Raw genomic sequence first — 19032 nt, 5'->3', positions numbered from 1 at the left:
TTGAACAACAGATTTTTTTAATATCTGTATTTCTCTGGAAATAAGATTTTGAAATTCTTTTAACAGTTTTTTTTATAATAGAACCAGGATAAGACATGTTGTCCTATGATGTATTTCAGTGTCAGATATTTTAACCAAGATGTGATAAATTTGTTATGATCTTGGGAAAAAAAATTCATTTACCATTAGGTCAGTCTACTTCTAGTGTTCAGGAAAACAGGATGCCCTGCATGTCACTGCCTGTGAACAAATATGCTTCATTCTCCCAGTATCAGTAAACGACCCTTAAACTGAGCTTGTCCTTAGTATTTCCCAGTTTAAATACCTAAAACCCACACAGAGTCAGATGCCCTTTAGCATCAAAGTGGACCCTTTACACATAATGAGAAGAGTTTATGTCTAGGGATTGCTCAGTTCTGTAAAAAAAATTCAAATTCAAATAATGTTCTTTTTATTTTGCATTCCTGTTTTGATTTTTGGGGGGTTTTTTTGGTTTTTTTTTTTTTTTTTTTTTTTTTTTTTTTGTGGAAAAACAACAGTTCAGTTTCTAACTTTTCTAACTTTTAATTGATTTGTTTTTACTCTCTGCCTCTGTTCTTCCTTGTCATACTCAAAAGACAATAAGCCTCCATCCAAGTCTCATGCACATCAACAGCCACTTTGCCAGAGAGACCAGCAACACTGGATGGAAAATTCTTGCTGGAGGAAAAAACAATTGCTTGCAAGAGCTCTTCCCTGTCCCCAGCTGCATGGGGGACAACATGCTACCTGGTATCAGAAGGGCACTGTCTCCTATATTCCACCTACTTTTTTTCTTTCATTGTTAACTAAAATACCTGCTTCTGATGTATACCTAGTATCCATCCTCAGTGCCCCTCTACTAAACATTCAAAAAAGTACCCTTCATCTTCCCCACAGATTGTTGTTTGGGGTGAACTACTCATCAAAGATTTGTTAAGGGGAATTAGCTGAGACAGAGCACATCACCAACATGGCACACAGTAATTTAATTAACCATGAGCATGTGTGTCACAATATGAAAAGGTAAATCCAGATAGATATAAGCTGCACACTTCCTTACCCATCATATTTTATCATCACACTGCCTCAAATCCATATTTTTAACCCAATTCTATTTAAGGGCAAAAAGTGTCAAGCTGTCCAAAGTTTGGACCCAAGAAATAATTGGGGAGCTTTCCATCCGTGCCAAGTCAGACTGCCTTCTGCATCATGAATTAGGTCTTATAAATTAAGGTCTTATTGGATCTTATTAATTTATTTCAATACACCTGGCTATTTCAGTCCTCCCTTTACTGTGGTTAAGAGGGATTCATCAAACTTTGCATCCATGGGAAATGAAGCTGAGACTTGCGAAGTCCAGATACTGAAGCTGGTTGAGGTACTGTTACATTTTTACTTCCATGGCTCTAGCAGTGAATAACATGGGCAGTACAGAAGAAATGCTGTACTTAAACCACACAGTTGCTTGGAGAGCAGGGTTTCACCCACCAGGCGAATGGACATTAGAATGTTTTGCACCGACTCTAGAAGAAAGCTCAGAGAATAACAGATGAGTTCATTTTCAGGGTAAAAATCATGAGAACAAATAAAAACTCCAAGCCTTCAGCTTCATGCTCCTACTTAGAGATTTTACATTACAATTTTACTGCTTTTTCCTTTTGATAAATTAAATATGATATTGGAAGTGACTAAACAACTGTGTTCAGTAGAAATACTGGAAAAATAATGAAGATGGTAGCTAATTCTTTATATATTATTCACAGACACAACATCCTATATATATAATCTTAGATATGCTATTTTGGACCCCAAAGCAGAAATAACTTTAAAAAAGTGGCAACATTGGAGAAAAAAAAATTATATATTAGTGCTCTTATCACCACAGCAGGAAGAGACAGGAATACCAACAATAAATGTGTGCCCAAATGGCTCAGCAGAAACATCCTCCTACGTCTGATAGCTCTCCATACACAGATCAATTCAGTGCCCTTTGAACATATACAGCGTTTTCTGAACCAATTATGACGTTGCCATATGGTCCATTTACCAAGAAAGCAAAAGACAGGCTTCTTAAAAGCACTATCATGACCATTATGACTGAGAAAAAGTTGGCTGCTATTACAGGGCCTGAGCCAACATTTCTTTAAAATAAATGAATGAATAAATGAAAATACTTTCACTGACTGCGGAGTGTACTTTGGATCTGGTCCACAGTACTTGGACAGTGCTGCTGATATTCCTGGCCTCATAAAGAGCCAGAGACTAGAGCACCACCAACACCTAGCTAAGCAGAAACTGTTCTTTAAAAAAAGTCTATAAGGAATAATAGGGAGGAAAGCAAAAGGTTCTCTTGGAATTCAAGAAGCTTCTGAAAATGAATGACATGGCTGTTACAGAAATTGTAATGAACCTGTGTTACTCAATAAAGGACTGTAGCTGTGTTGCAATGTTCTATTGATCAAATTACTGAGTATGATTTATGAGCATTCTCCAGTAAATGGTATGACAGTTTTCTATAAAACTGTAACAACACAAGACCAGATGCAATGTCTTGTTAAATGTTGTCCAAGTCCTGAGAGACGTTTGTAGATACAGCACTGTGCTTACAAGTCCTAGAAAGTGTTTAGTTTAGAGTCAAGCCTAATGAAGAATCTGTTTACCAACTAGGCTGTAGTGTCCTGCCAGGCCCTCACCTCAATCCCAAACAGCAGCTCATCCCAGAATAGTAAGTAAGCAGGAAGCCCATGATTCCTTGTCATCATTTCCTCCCTCTGACCCCTTTCACACTCCTGAACTCTCTGACAGCCCTAGGTAAGGATGACTTTTTGGAAGCAAACAAAGTATGATTATTGGTAAGCTATTGAGATATCCAAATGCCCTGCTGGAGACAAAGTACAGATGATTCTGGTTGGGAAGGGTACTGAGGATGAGCCAGCTGCAACTTATTCAGGACAACACCAGACCAACATGAAATAGTACAGGAGAAAAAGCCCAAAAAGAAAACATAAATCCATCTGAGGATGGCATTTGGAAACATTTGCATTAACAACGTTCGTTTCTGGGTACAGAACTTTACATATACCCCAATAAAGGACTACCAAGCCAATGTAGTTTCTTTTTTGCCTCATTTTAACTACTACAGATCAAACCCTCAATTACAAAATTCGTAATTCACCAGGTAGTTTCACCGCCACCCCAGTTTTTCAAATAACTCTCAAATTGTAACCCATGTGTTTCTTTTTCTTTCTTGCAGCTATTAAAATGATGCAAAGCCCTGCTTTCAAAAAGGTGTCCAACTCTTGCTCTAAGCAGCAACATTTTTCAGAATAGTGTTAAGCTCTGCCAAAAGCTCACAACCAAGTGTGAAAAAGAGCCAGCACAGAAGCAAATGACAAGGTACCTAGGACAGTGCAGGCATCAAAACCTGTGAAAAGGTATGAGTACTTGCCTCATCCTGTGCTAGTATAGCACCAATCCTACATGGACATCAAGAATTCCTCAGAGTTGTGACTACTTGTGGTGTGCTTGCTACATTCTCTCCTCCAGTTTTGCTGTGCAGGGATGTTTCTTCCTGAAGTAAAATGAAGCATGTTTTGGATGAGAAAAGAACATAGACATGACATCTATGAAATATGACCTACTCAGCACAAGTGCAAAGAAAAAAAAAAAGATAAATGTTCTCTAAAAATTAAACAATTAAAATGTTCTCTAAAATTTAAACAAACGGCTCAGAGAGCAATGGAACAAGAAGAATTGTAAAACTTACTCTAAACATTCATTTTTAAGGATTTTTTTAATTTAGATTTTAAAATTGTGCAAGATTCTGGCACAAAATATACTAAAATGGAACTTAGAACCATTAATTGAGAACTAAAGTGACAGAACAGTTTAGAGCAACACAAATTCAGCAGTGCTATAGCCAACAAATCTGAGTGCCAATGCGGAGCTCCTTACATCATCCAAGCATCAAATGTTGCCAATAAAAGACTTTAGGTTGCATGGAATATATAACCCAGAATGACTGCATAATAAAAATATACGAGTATTCAGAATTTTATATGAATTTCAAGAAAGCATTTCATATTGTATCAGCCGAATGGGAAAGATAAAGTGGTAAAAAGAGAGGGAAATATTATATTGACTTACATATGAAAGTGTATAAGTAGAAGATGGCACAGTTAAATTATGTATGCTCCTTATTATAATTACTTATTATGGTCTCCAAAGAACAAGCCAACACTAGTGTGCAGGTAAGTTTTTTTTCTTGGAAAAATAAACTCCTGCCTTCTAATTCTGAGAAAATAAGTCCTCTCTTTCAGAACTAATGTGTCACCAGCTACTTTAACACCTAAGTGTTTTAAATTATTTAATGTCTTCATTTCCACATGCCTCTGGAAATGATGTTATTCACGTTTAACAGATTATTCAATGCTGTTTTTAAAGACTAATGAGTTCTTTTATTGCCTGTTTCATTTTAAGGAAACTGTAGGAGCACAGGTCTCACTGACTGGAAAGAGACCAAATATCCTATCTGCATCACAAACTTCAAAAATAATTTTGGACAGTTTTCATGTCAGGGAACTAAATACAGATTACCCTAACCCCAGACTGAAGATACAAAAAAAGATTATTCAGAAGGTAAGGTATTACAAGATGACATTAAGCCAGCAGACAGAAAGTGGGCAGTGAGGCCACATTCTTGAGAAAGAAGTGAAAAACAAAACCTTTACTGCTAGTTAAGGCCTCCCACTGGTGCTGCTCCACAGCAATAGGCTTTTTTTTTTTTACTGAACTTAGTAGTCACAGAAGCATGAGGCAACTTCAGCCTAAAGTGATGATGATTAAGAATGCTAAAGAGTTAGAGAGCAAGAGCTCCATAAGTGATCTCTGCTAACAATATATAGAGATCTAAATGCTGCTCACTCCCTCAGCTCACTTCCTTACCCATCAAAATCATTGGTTAGTTAATTCTTATCATGCTGCATCATATTCATAGACGGCTCTGACAAGAATCAATAGCAAAGAAGCTTGTTCATTTAACTTGGCTGACTCTTAACTCATTTAAATTAATCACTTTTAATGAATACAATTTATTTAGCAGAATAATTCTTAGAGCAAGTACCGTCTATATTTATGGGGAAAGAGGTAGAGGGGAATACAAAAATTTAGGATATAAATTTGAATGGCAAGAAAGCAATTGAACAAAACAAAATAAAAAGAATAGGCTTTATCCAGTCATCCAATGGCTCTTCTTCAGTTTAAAATAATCAAGAGTGATGGGGAACTGAAGCAGCAAGTACAGTGAGAGAAACTGATTAGAGAGAGTTCATCTTAACAGTGATATCTCCTGAGGGTTGAGGAAAGGAAACATAACACAGTGATATTCAGAGGTAATGCATTGGCTGATTCACCTGCACTTCATGACCTTGGCCTCCAGGACAATATTAAGAGTTTCTTCTCTGATCTAGGAGGAAACAAGCAAAACTAGCAAAAGAACATTCTCTACTTGGCTTCCTTGTGTCACTGGTAACAGTAATGAAAGATGCAAAGGGATCATGACAGCCCCTGAATAAGGCTGTAATTACTTCCATTTAAAGATGTTACAGCTTCCAAGGCACAGTGCAAACAGTTTTGAAATGAGTGACATTGCATACATCTGGCAGAACAAGAGAAACATTAGCTAGAAAGAGATTAAGCTCTGAAAATGTCAATTTTTAGACTAAGAAGGGTTAAGAATTTAATGTCAGTGATTTATTCAGATAACACCCATGAACATTAAAAGGGCATGAGTCATGCTCATAACTTCCAATGTGTCAAGAATGACAAGACTTTCTCAGAGTCTGCTGAATAGATAAATCTGTCAGAAGCAGATGGGAAATCAAATTTTGCTGAGAAAAAGAAGATTCTGATCTCCTCAACAGAACCTACAAATGGCTATATGAGCCACAGCAGAGTAAGAAAGACTATGAACAGAAGCTTAGGAGAAAAAATAAAAAATATCAACATGTGCATCTGAACTGCAAATAGCTGGTTTGTGCCCCTCATCATCTGTGCTCTGTGACCGTATACACCTAAGTTTATGAAGCTTGGTGCCTGTCACTAAAATAAACTCCTTCTGCAGGACAGGGTTATGCAATGATGTGGGATGGCACAGCGCAAAGGGTTACACCGCATAGGCCATGATGAACCTCAAATGTTAAAAATAAAACAAAATATAGGAACATAAAGTATTGGACTGGTGTAATTTGTGCGCTTACTTGAACAATCTATTCTCAGCATGACTGCATTTTTGTTCCTCCACCTCTGAAATAAACAAAGAATCCTCAGGGAAAGGCACCTCCCATTAGACCGCTCTGTCAAAGGTAAGGTACCAAACACCCTGCCCAAGCTCTGTGTGCACCCACTCACGTGAAACTTACCTAGCCCAGGATACACTCACCTCTTGAGCATTACAGATCCTGAGGGCTACGTGCAATAACCACTGCTAGTGTACTCTAGGCTTGGAAAATTACAACTGAGTAATTGCCTAGCTACAAAATCCTGCCTGTATGAAAAATACAGCAACTGAAATGTCTTAAACATGTCCTTTTATGGATATTGCTTTTCACTGCTCGCTGGTTTGCTAAAGTTTACCTCCACTGGCTTAAAAATGAACTGCTTAAACAAAACACCAACCACACAATAATCTAATCAGAAAGACTCCTTTTTTCCTGCGAACACCACTTTTGCAATTACAAGTTAGTTGGTGTTGGGCTCCCAGTGTCAAGTGCTGAGCCTTTTTCTTGCGGGAAGTCAGTCAAAGCTTAGCTGTAACTTTAAAAGTTAAAGTTGATATGGTAGAAGCTCACTATTTAAAAATAAGGCTCTTCCTCATAGAAGAAAAAAAAACTCATAAATTTTTCACTCCTTACATGGGATTTTCTATGTTAGGTCAAGTGGAGTTTTCCTGCAATTGCAAGCATCTGAAATAAGAGCATTTCTCTTCCCACCACTGTCAGAGCCCAGAAGCTTCCCAAGAACTGGATAGGAGAGCATCCAGTGTTACAAATAAATGTGGGGAGGAGATGTGGATTGGAGAAATTGACTTGGACTATGCCAAAGAGTTCCAGAATACAGATCATTCAACACTATATCTTCTCTGTTAGGAACACAAGGGGCAACGCTGAAGCCTTGAACAAAAACATGCTTTAACTTCTACTGAGACCAAAATTGTTCAGGCACATAGACTACATGATCACTGTAGGTTCCTTCCATCTTAAGTACTCTAGTCTAGTCTATTTATCACTTGCAAGGCCAACTCAACTAGAAAAGAAAAAGCACAAAGCTTTAGACACAGTAGTCCTTTTATCTCAGCTACAGCAGTTCTATTACTACCATGAAAACGCAGAATTATAAAGCAAAATTCTCAGTTCAGACTATGAAAAGTTCAAAGCAAAGAAATGTAATGCAGACAGTATCCAATAACATGCTTGGCCAGACCAAACCCTTTACTGTCTGTTCTGTGTATTTTCATCTACTGGTATGAAAGTTTTTGGGTTGTTTTCCTTGCTGAAGTGAGGTAGTTGCCATTACAAGACTTTCAAAACTACTCAGGTTTTTTGTGTTTTTCTGTTTTTTTCTTCCCACATAATTTCTTAGGTAGCACATCATCCTTTTCACCCCTTGGAGCTTCTGGTGTGATATTATCAAATAGATGCAGCACATGGATTCTGGACTGCTGGGAATTATTGGCTGGCACAGTGGATAACAGGAAACTTTTAACTGCTGCAGATATTTAGTAGTTTCTTCTGTGCAGAGAAAGGCTCCCTTCAGTTAAAACTAAATATTCTATGCATTCCTTTTTTATATTTTCCCAATTTCCAGGACTTTTGAAGTGGATCCCTGTAATTTGTCTTCTTTATGCAACATTACCAGATAACTACAATAGAGGTTTTGCTGCTCTGTATTTATATGCCTGATCCTTAGCACAAAGTTCTGATTTTCACAACCTTCAGACAGATTCAGAATTGACTGGTGCATTGTAATATCTTCCAAGTTCCACCTACATATAAGAAATGTCAGACGAGCTATGCAGCATTAGGATGAATAAAGTGCAGTAATCCAGGCTGCAAGAGGAAGAATTTGCAGTATCACAATCAGTACACATTGTTGTAAAGCCCGTGTTTGCTGGTTTACAAACAGTGCAGATGGCAACAACACAGGTTCTAACTCTGGTAAACATTTATGAGATAACATTTTTTTTTTTCAAATAAACTTTGTTAAGCTCACCTCTATATAGACATAAAGCTATCAGAGTCTCTGGGAGAGTGTACAAACCAAGTCTTACAGATAATGAGAAATAAGGAGCTTTAAGGTGTAACTTAATGCTGTTCTCAGTAGACTCCTCCTCATTCCAAATTACATCTCAAGTGTTTGTGGTGCTTCCCAAGGGATTGTCATTGTTCTGAAGAGAGAAAGTAATCTGAATGTACTAACAGTGTACGCAGGCCATCCAATCTTAATAGCATTTGCAGTAAGACATTGGGACTGTCAGCCACAAATACTCCATTGCAAAAAAAAAAAAAAATAGTTACAATAAATTAAATTTCCATTATCTGTATAATAAAGCCTCCTTATTAAGTGCACCTCATTAGTGACTGAAACATTTTACTAGTGAGTGCAAACACTATAATGGGAAGCTTTTAGATCAATTACTTTTTCTTTTAAGTTGCTTGAACATGATTAAGAATCTAAACTCTAGAAGATGCTCTGACCTTTTTGGAGCTTAACTGAGAAGTGACTTGAGGAAAAGTAAAAATTACTCATACTTAAATTCAGTAATGATGAGGCAATGCATATCGTAGAAAGGACAAAGCACCAACGGGATGGTGCTAAGAAAAAATATGGTTAATAACAGGAAAATCTGAGATAAAATGAAGGAAAATATAGCAAAATTTATAAAGAATACCAGGAATGCCTTTCATAATGAGTTCACAATAAGATATAGCTAAACAGGTTGAAATGGCTTTTCTGATACATAAGAAGAGGAACAATAGCCTGTTATAAGGGGAGTTATAATGCCTTATTTCATCATTTCTCAAAACTGATAAGGCAGATGCAGAACAAAATTGAAGGTATTTAAGTAAGACAGTGATGTTGTATATTGGGAATTGGAAGCAAAGATTTCTAAGCTGATGTAAGGCACAGACTGTTAAGACTAGATGAGTGGGTTAAAATGATTTTAAATTATTTCTTCTTCATTCTCCCTATTCTTTTCTACTATCTTCCCCTTTCCACCCTCCCCCACTTCCCAGAACTGTCAAGCATCTCTTAGCAAGTATAAAGGCCCTAAACTACTGATGTGTACCTTACACCACTTTATACATCTTAATTTGACAATTAGATGAGGGATGTGAGGAAGAAACACAAAATAAGCCTGCAGAGTGCAGTTTCATCATATAGCTAAATTATCTTAATGGCATTCTCTGCCAGTTTAGCTACCCGAGCTGCCACGTCACTCAATCATATGTCACACCCACATTTGGGCCAGAGCCACTGCAAGTCAGGAGGATGGAGGAATGACAAAACCCTTTGCACCAACAGTTAGAGGATTAATGTAGTTATAATGTAAAATGCAGTGGTTTGCAGCAGAATGTGTGTGTTGGGGCAGGGATGGAGTTTTAAGTTTGAATTCCTCCTTGCGAGCAGCTCTGTTCTGTCACTTCTCATGGGAGAATCAGGTAGGGATGTAGGGAGAAAAGGAAAGAACAATCTTGGATTTGGGTGCTTCTGTTGCTGTAGAACTGTGTCAAATTCAAGAGGTTCCAAAGTCAGACACGGAGCAGGGAGTCCTTTCATTTAGCAGATCCTTGCAAGGTATCATTCACAAAGGCAGATAGACATATGACAGCTATACCAGGGCCTCCATGTGATCAGGTTATTACTCCATTTGGCCTTTGGATTTCACAGAGTTAGCAGAAGATTAGCAGAGTTTTAAAGACAAATAGCCCTTAATAGACTGACGAGTAATTGGAAATATTATATGCATATATATGTATAGGAAAATTCCTGCTCCCTCAATGAGCATTTCCCTCATTCAATGAAGAGCTTCAAGCTTGAGTTGTAGTCTTAGCTTGCACAACTGCAAAAATTATTTATGATTCTAACTTTATCAAATGCATCTATGAGATTTGTCTGGCTGACCTCCTAGGGCTCTGATTTTGATGACACAGTGACTATGCATTAGTCAAAAAAAGTAATTCTTTTATTAGTTCTATTACTACCCTTTGATTTTATTGTCTGTCTGGCTTTTTTCCCCATGTCCCTAAGGAGGCTGGTCTGCTCTTATTATGTTCATCACAATTCAAGAAAATGGGAGAAAAAAAATACAAACAGACATTATTGTGTAATAAAATGAAGGAAGACTATATCACACTATATTTAGGCAAAGACAGTTTCCCCATGTTCCATTCAATTTTAACACCAGGGCAATTTTGGTTTTAATTCATTATGGACTTTTTCAGGGCTTGCTGTGCCATAGCTTGAGCACATAGACTTAGAAAGGTGTCCATGAATCCACCCCAAAAATCCCACCTAGATATTTCGAATCCCAATGAAATACCTCTTTGATGAAAACATTAGCCTGATATGTCATTTTTGCTACATCTTTCACTGGTGTATTCCCTCCCACATCATGTATCTTCACTTGATGTTATATCCATAATATGCTTATGGAATCAAACTATCTCACATGCATGTGAACACTCATTTTCTTCTTTGCTGAATCACCTGAGAATTGCAATGCTTCTGTCCAATAAACATGCTCATAGATCTGTACAGGTTAAGAGACTCTGGACAAATCAACTATTGGGGTACCAGACATTATAACCAAAGTAGAACAAGTCTTAGCTCTGCCAGATTAAACAGAACTCATCCAAGAAAAAATCATTTAGTCATCACAGACACATAGCGTATTTCAGTTTTACTCAACAGAATTAGCATCCTCCTCATTTCAGTTGGTACAGGAAAAATAAATTATCTGATGGAGCAGATCCAAGCATATCTGTACCCACTGTTCTTTAATTTGAGTCAATTTTTTTATACAATAAGAACTCCAGTCACTTTTTATTTCAATTCTGCTACATTAGGTAATGGATTTATTTCAGCTTGGTTTAAGCAAGAACATTATGCTGCTATTGACAAAGCCTTTCTTTTGCTTTGACATCGCAAAAGCAGAATTTTTATCAGCCTAGGATGCCTCCTGCAGATGAGTTAGGAGTATCTGCTCTTATCAATAATCTGAATTCTTCCTCTTTTTCAGTCTTAAGATTGAAAGCAAGAGCAATAACATCCATGCTTTGAAGCTCTTCATTCAATAACTTAGAGCAATAGCTGGGATTAACATCTTGGACATTATTTTTTGCTTTCCTATCACCTGACTTCAGAAACAGATAACAATGAATGTAATTTTCCTCATCACAGGTGAAATGCAGACTAAGAAGCCACTTTCTATCATGCTAAGAGCAGAAAAACTGCCAAGAGGGAACAAATCAGACCTGGGTCATCTTCTGAATTAATTAATGGAACAGGGCAGAAAGGACAGAGCCAAAGTGCAGAGTTCTGCTGGAGCCAGATACCTCCAGAGCATGCTGAAAGCTGTTGTAAACAGGTTCAGGCTTTTAGGGTTTTTTGTCCTCTGTCTCCAAGTAGCTTCACTAGTGCAGCTACACCTCAGTGTGCTCTAAATAGCTTTGTATTACTTTGTGCAAATCAGAATCATTTCAGAAAGACCAAAGTGTATTAGAGACTTACTTATGGCTCAGCCAGCTTCTTCACCTATTGAGTTAGGCTGAAAACCTCACAATGTAAATATCACATCTGTTTAAATTTTGGCAAGATATTTAGGTGTTGCTGAACTAGATGAAACTGGGTGTCAATGCAGGAATTCTTTTACAAGGGCTTCCAGAGATCAATCCCAAGCTTAACAGCCATTTATCTATTAGAATCAGCAAATAATTTTGTTATGGGCTATTTTTGTGAACATGCAGTTTATGGAGGTTATGTTCTGCTATTTAAGAGCACAGAATTGTTACTTATATGCCAAGTCACTTGTTCTAACGTCAGTCCAAGGCTCCAGCTGTGAAAATGAGGAGTTCTGCATCGCTTGTCTTGCCTCTCACACACATGCTGTCATCCTGCCCTGTGGCATTTCATTACACAAAAAATGCCTTACGACCAAGAGACCCAAAACTTGGTATTAGAATTGTATTTCTTATGGTAATTCAGATCACTCAGCACTCAGAACAAAGAAGACTTCTTTCTGCAAACCATCTACACTGAAGCTGCTAGATGGAAGCTATAGCCTTGTAAACAAAGTAAATTAAATCTTTCTGATATTAGTAGAAATTTGGAAGCAGATACAGTTAAAATGGACCAAAATTCTTATGGTAAAATTGTTTCCATCAAAAATATAATTCATTAAAATGTTTCAACATCTTAGTTGCTGTGAAAACTCTATGACAATGCCATTGGAGGTCTTGTAAGTTTCCAGCTAGCTTGTATAATTCCCTTAGAAAAATCTCCCACATCTCATACTCTGTGAGCTTCACCTTGTTGCCTGTCTTTCAATCAAGGTTCATAGGGCTCTCAGCTCTGAAAACATAAGCAAAGCATGTGGCTTCTGATTCTTTTTGTCTCGTCATTCCCTTAGGAGATTTTCTGCCAGAAATGATACCTGTAAGGGGGTTCATTTATGTTTTGATAAAAATAAATAAAATAAAAACACTCCCCACACTCAGCTGGGCTAATGGACCTGTGACTGCACCAGTGCATATGGAGACTCTCTAAGACATTCCATAATTACAGATACTCTGGATTTCCTGGACATCCAGGTGAAGACCACAGTAAGTAAAATTCTAAATGAGAAAGTATCCCTTTCTAAAAAGGGGAAATGAAAAGAAATAAACCGACAAACAAACCCCAAATAAATTTAGTCAGACCACCAACAAACTCCACTGAACTTATGCCTAGCCATAAAGAGATAAAAAGGCACAACTTCCTGTTTTACATACAATTAGAATAAGAAATTCAAATATCTATTCCAAAATGAAAGACAGTCTGGACACAGACTGGTCTAGTTTTTGCTCAGATGTAATTGATTTTCCTTAACCTAAACTTGAAACCCACTACAACTGCTCCCCACAGCTGCATTCATTCACCATATTCCTTGCATTAATATCATGATGTTTCTTGACACACTGGGATAAACCAAACTTCAGCTAACCTTAAATTCACATAAACTCAGTTCTGTTCTTCCTACTAGTGATTCTGCCTGCATTATTTACTGGACAATTATTGATCTAGATGCTAGAGGCAGTTGGGTTTTCTCCTGTCCTCCTAAAAACATCCTTTTTTTTTGGCCTGGTTAAAGCAGCCATTCACTCTCCAGAAAGATTTAACTTTTCCAGCATCCTTTGCTGGAAAAAGTACAATCTGTTTTTTTGGGACGTCTTTTTTGTCTTGTATGTAACAGCTGATATCACAGTTAATCAGAGATCCAATTAATTTCTGGTGGTGTTAGTCTGAAGACTGTATAGCTTTAAAAAATGTCTTTAAACATATAATTGAACAATATTATAAATCCCATAAGTGGAGAACATTAGAAATGTGAAAGATTATGGAATAAGGCACATACAGAGCATCTCCCATGCAAAGCATGGGAGCATCTCCCAAGAGCATCTCCCAAGCAGTTCAAAAACATTATTTGAAAGAACAAAAGAGACCTTCATGATCAGTGAATTCCCCCATGCCATTGTACACACTGGTCAGCCAAGGCACAGAGCCCGTACATGAATGATCCTGCCCAAGGTTACTCAGGAGATAAATGGGAGAGGGAAGGAGAGACACAAACACCAGTCTTGGCTCTGTTTGGTGTTCTGGCCACCTCCAACACAGCTGTCCTGAGGAACAGGAGGCAGGTAAATGGCTTCACAGTAGCCACGGCTTTCCTTCGGCAAAGGCAACCATCGTACCAGAACCTTGCGTTCCTGAGTCTTTAGGCAAATAACTGAGGTTATTATTCACCAGCTGTGAAGTAAGACACTCCCTGCTTGTAGTTTGTTCTGCAGTGATAGCAGAGAGGTCAGCCATTAAATGTGGCACTGTGACAATCATAAAACGTTACTCAAGAAGAGATTAAATGTTCAGAGTAAAATTGCCATTTCTATTCGTATGAATGAATTTTGGCAAGTAAAACTCCATGTTTACATCTAAAAAAGCTTCAAAAATCCCTTTGCAAAGAGGGTAAATCTTGCTACCTGTTCCCAAAAAGGGCGATGAAACAATGGAAAATATTTAAAATTTTAACTTTTCCATTCTAAGACAGTTTTTGGTGCTCGATTGATGGCCACAGAACTCGGGAGCTCTTGTTTGGGAGCCTGCTGATTAAAAGCTTACATCACCTTAAACGTGCAGTCTGTATATATGTTACAGCAGATAGAAGAAATAAAGAATTAAAGCACAAGGATTAAGATACTGATTCTTCACTCTTAAGTTGAAACATGTTCCTAATCTTCCTAAACTAGGAAGATAGGAACCTGTACTTTCTCTATGTGAATGATGAAAGTAAGAGAAGATGAAGCAGTCCCTGTATTCTTCCCTGATTGTTGTTCACTTGGGTCCCGACTGATGTAGTTTGATGCTTCCACCTGTGATGCCAAGCCACAGAAATTATTTTTTTTTTTTGGTAAAAAAGTCCCCAAAGCTGAGGTGGAAATTCAAAGTAGATCTCCTCAGTCAGAAAGTCTGTCATCATGGGCAGCTTTCTAGCACAGTGAAATAGCACCGGTGTAGTTCCATAAATAAATACCTAACCCAGAAATAAAATAAATTTCTTTCTTTAAATCAGTTTGAGGCAAAACAATGCCCACATGATAATTACAGGGTGTTTGATTCATATTCAAACTGAATTGGCAATAATTGCACAGCATAGTTGGGTTATGATCTATGGCCTTATCCATAGAAAACCACTACTTTTTAAGAGATGTGGAGCAGTATATCATGTATTGAAATATATCTGCACAGTAAAGCTAAGGACTCACTAATTCAGATGCTAACCAAATCTAGGCAGTTTCCAGCTGCTTCAATTTCTTGGACTGCTAGCAGAATGAATGCTGTATCCTTTTGAAAAGAGATGCCTACACTCTGTCGTAAGCACCCAAATCTGAATGGAGACACCATAGAACACAGAACTGATGTTATAGCAGAAAATCCCTCACAACACCACCTGTGAACGAGACTCAACCCAGTGGGTCTAGTTTTGCAAGTGCTTGCCCACCAGAGTGAAGTAAGAGTTGGTATTCCAGCATGTATAGTGATAAAAACCTATTGTAAATCTGCACCTGGGCTAAATTTTACTGCAAATTCACATTGTATATGTTGAATACGTTGTGCACTGTCCAAAATCTGAAGAGACAGGATATTACTCAAACATCAGGGCTCAGAAACACAGGTACTTTTAGAACACGAGCAGCACTTAATCACTCAGCATTGTTCCCTCCTGTCCTCTTTAGCAGCCATAGCCAAGGCCTGGGACCTTTGCTTGTGCTGCCATTCAGTCTTGTGCTGCCAGCAACTGGGACAGTCCATAGCTCACCACCTAAATCAGTGGCTGATTTCAGCCTCAGCCTTGCTCCAAATAAGAGCCCTGGCCATCCCTGAATACTAAAGAAATGGGACGGAAACTCTACATGAGCTCCTCAAAACTGGTAAATACCACTTAGAGCTATCAAAAAACTCACTTCAACAGTCTGGAGAAAAAACCATCCCCACTGTGAACCATCCTAGGCACAGGGTGATGGAGAGGGCAGAAAACCAATCTCTTGCCCATGAATAACCTGGCACGATATTAATCTGTCAGAAGAAAAAGTGATGCCACTACTGTTCCAGCATGCAAGGAGGAGTTATTTCTCATTGCCTCTGTTTTGGTCAGAACATGAGATTTAAGCAGGAAGAAAAAAACCAAAACCATACAATGTCAGTGTTCCCCTACAAAATTCTCACAGGGTGGAAATCAAATAATCCAACATCTGATCACTGTTCCAGCCCATGGCTCCAATCTAAGAAGCACATTGAGTACTTGTCAGCAATGACAACGGATTTTGGGAAGCCAGGGGACCCCCCAAGCAGAGAGAGCACTCTGGGGACAGGCAAGGACATATCGTCTATCTCAAGGGAAAGTGGGAACTTCAATTCCCCCACTCTACGAAACAGGATGGGAGATTTCAGTTTGTCAGGAGTTTTAAGAGAAGTTAAAAATTAGTTTAAAATCATTAGCTAAACATGTAAACATGCAGGATAAGTTCCAGGGCAAAGATTGTATTATTCATAGTACTTTAAATGTTAACTACTCAAGATTTCACTTAATAAATTTTTCCAACAATGAGATAATGGAATAATATCAAAACACAGTGTATGTTTATGATCTTTTAAGATTGTAATTTGTTTTGATTACATCAAACAGCATCTGCTCCGCTTTCTCTTTACTCAAAGCACCAAGAATATACCTAATAATAATATCACTGTATTTTTAAATTTGTTTTTTTGCACATTCATTAGAGCGAGATTCTTCCGAAACAAACTTGAAAATATAAAACAAAACATGAGGAGAAAACAAAAAATCTGTCAAGAATATTGCACATTTGCATTTGTTCTACATTTTTGAGAAAAAAAAGTATCTCTGCTACACCTCAGGCTCTGAGGTGTAGCAGATGATACTTCATCTGTAGAGAAGTCCTAATCTTATGTTTATGCCACGCATTGGAGTGGTGATGCATTGGCTATGACCACTGTGGTGTACAATTTTTAATTTCCTAGCGGCAACAGTTTTTGTTGCAACTGGCAGATTGTTTATAGTTATAATTTTGAGATGCATTTTAGTTGTTGTTCTTCTGGTCTTTTATTAACATACTGCCAGATAGCACTCTATGATGGCCCATGCTGGGTTAGTGATAATGTTGTCTGCACTGGCAGGTCTACCATGGCAGATTATGGCCATAAAATGGGCAGGGGGCAATCAACTTGTCAGAATATTTACAAATTTCAAATTGCTCTTGACACCCTTAATGACTTGTACAATGAAAAATATTGCTATGTCACTATATCTGCTCTGCATGAAGAATGGTAATAGCTGGAGGAGATGAGCTGGGAGGGAGACAGCCCTCATTAAAAACAAAGAGCTGTGATTGACATGAAAATATGCCTATGAAGCCAAAAGAAAGGTAAACGCATTTAGATTTAAGTGGCTTTATTGGGGCACCTTACTGAACCAACAGACCTTGCTAGCCTTACATAGACTCAGCTACAAAAACGTATCAGACTTACACAACACTTAACAGAAAGCCACTGATTGTCCAATTCCTACATCCCATATCAGTTTCCCGGGACACCTCACCCTTCATTGCTATCCTCTCTGAACTAAGGTGAGAGGGGGAAAATAATTCAGTTGTGGTAAAAGGTAGTAAGAAGAGAAGTAAAAAAAAAATTATATAATTTTATCTGCTTTGAAAAAACTGAATTATACTTTATCTGAATTGCACTTATCTACATTCATTGTCTGTGTGGAAACTACTGAGACCCATCAGCGTCCCTGGTAACATTTCCTCACCCAGCCCTTCCTGCCTCTTCAGAGTTTTCAATATTATTCCTGCCAGAAGCCAGGTCATGCATCCCACACCAACCTAATCCTTCTCTCTGGTGAGCACAAACTCTTCCACTGACCAGATCAGAGGTCTGTATTCTTAATAAGGGTGTTTTGGGTAAAACAGCAGAAGGTCACTCAAGCAGTAAGATGCTGATGGTGATCACACATGTAGCAGCTTGTATCGCTTTTATCAACACATAAGTAAGCACTCCAGTAAAATGGTTAAGTGTCACTTAGATCACTCTTTGAGATGGCACATGAAAGATGAGAGAGCTGCTCTGACAAAACCAGAAGGATAGTAGTAGAACTGGGTATATAAACCAGGTCTCCTTAGTACCTGGTTTATATATGTGAAATCTGTTTCCTATCCACACAGGAGTGCTGTCTTCCTAGTCTGTTTTTCTATACACAAGACCTAGAGGAGTTTTTGATAACATAAGTTTTTCGAAGTTTAACTTTATAACTACAAAAGTAGAACAGTTTGAAAGGTACTGCCTGAAACATGATCATTTACTTCTTGTCTCAGTATAGATTACCAGTACCATTTTTCATAATCTTTGAAAATGTTAAAAATAAAAAGGGTAACAGTCTGAGCATCTGTTTTGTTATAAAATGGAATACGTTTACCTAAAAAAATGAAAGATTTACAAATGCTTTTAATGTTTCTATAGAAACCAGAAAATCATAAACCATTTGTGTCAGAGCTGTTAACATAGGAATCACATATGTTTTCTCCATAGATATGCAAAAACATATTTCCAGCAGAACAAAACCTGCTTTGACATCTAAGGAAGTCTTTTGAAATCCAGGACCATTGCTTAGCCATGGACCAACAGAAACATGAAAAATTTGCAAGATCTGTCAAAATTCCTCATATTCTAAATCTTTACTTTTACTCACAGTCACATATTTCTTACATTTGTTGTGTAAGAGGCCATCACAATGCACACACTTGAGCATTAATAAGTACTTATTAAAAATTCCTTCAACTTCATCCCAAACAAAAGCACAAACCCAGTTATTTTGCTGTTTTTCCCTCCTTAACTCTTTTAAAGCACTGTCACAGGAGGTCAGCAGATATTTGAAAGTGAGGGCATTTTCTACAGAAGTAGTCTTTATGAAGAAGCTATATCATACGTTTGACATGAAAAAAGTAGTTTAAATTTATGCATGCAAAAATTCCCATCATCAAGAAGCAAATGCACATATAAAGTTGCACCTGGAAAAAACAACCTGAGTCCCATGTGCTTCTGGCATCTCAGTGAGACTTCTGCACTGAGCACAGTTATACCCTAGATCCAGAGAGGGAGAGCTGGTGTCTCCACTGGTCACCA

Source organism: Melospiza melodia, chromosome 3 (assembly GCF_035770615.1).
Source record: "Melospiza melodia melodia isolate bMelMel2 chromosome 3, bMelMel2.pri, whole genome shotgun sequence".
Lineage (NCBI taxonomy): Eukaryota > Metazoa > Chordata > Aves > Passeriformes > Passerellidae > Melospiza > Melospiza melodia.
This window is presented reverse-complemented; position numbering follows the sequence as displayed.